General features: G+C 37.9%; 1 protein-coding gene across 2 annotated transcripts in view; it reads right to left on the reverse strand.

Annotated features, from left to right (window-relative positions):
- The window catches only part of LOC108367878 (trypsin-1), a 53042-nt gene that overhangs the window by 43285 nt on the left and 9533 nt on the right, over positions 1 to 224 (reverse strand). The window lies entirely within an intron of this gene.

Below are 224 nucleotides of genomic sequence, written 5' to 3' on the forward strand. Positions count from 1 at the left end.
AACGAAACCATATACAAATCTATTCCTCCCTACTTCTCGTATGTTTCTCAACCGACGTTAATGATTCTTCTTTTGTTCGAAAGGTATTTCAAAGGGGAGGCACGCATTTTGTTTGTTTTTGCGGTAGGTGGAACAGGAGTGGAATTATTCCGAAAAATTCCATTTATGGTCCGACTTGCTTAAAATTCGAAATACGTGTTACTAACATCAAGAGAAATCTACCC

This window comes from Rhagoletis zephyria, unplaced genomic scaffold (assembly GCF_001687245.7).
Source record: "Rhagoletis zephyria isolate East Lansing unplaced genomic scaffold, Rhagoletis_zephyria_1.1 Rzeph_scaffold_02841, whole genome shotgun sequence".
NCBI classification, from domain to species: domain Eukaryota; kingdom Metazoa; phylum Arthropoda; class Insecta; order Diptera; family Tephritidae; genus Rhagoletis; species Rhagoletis zephyria.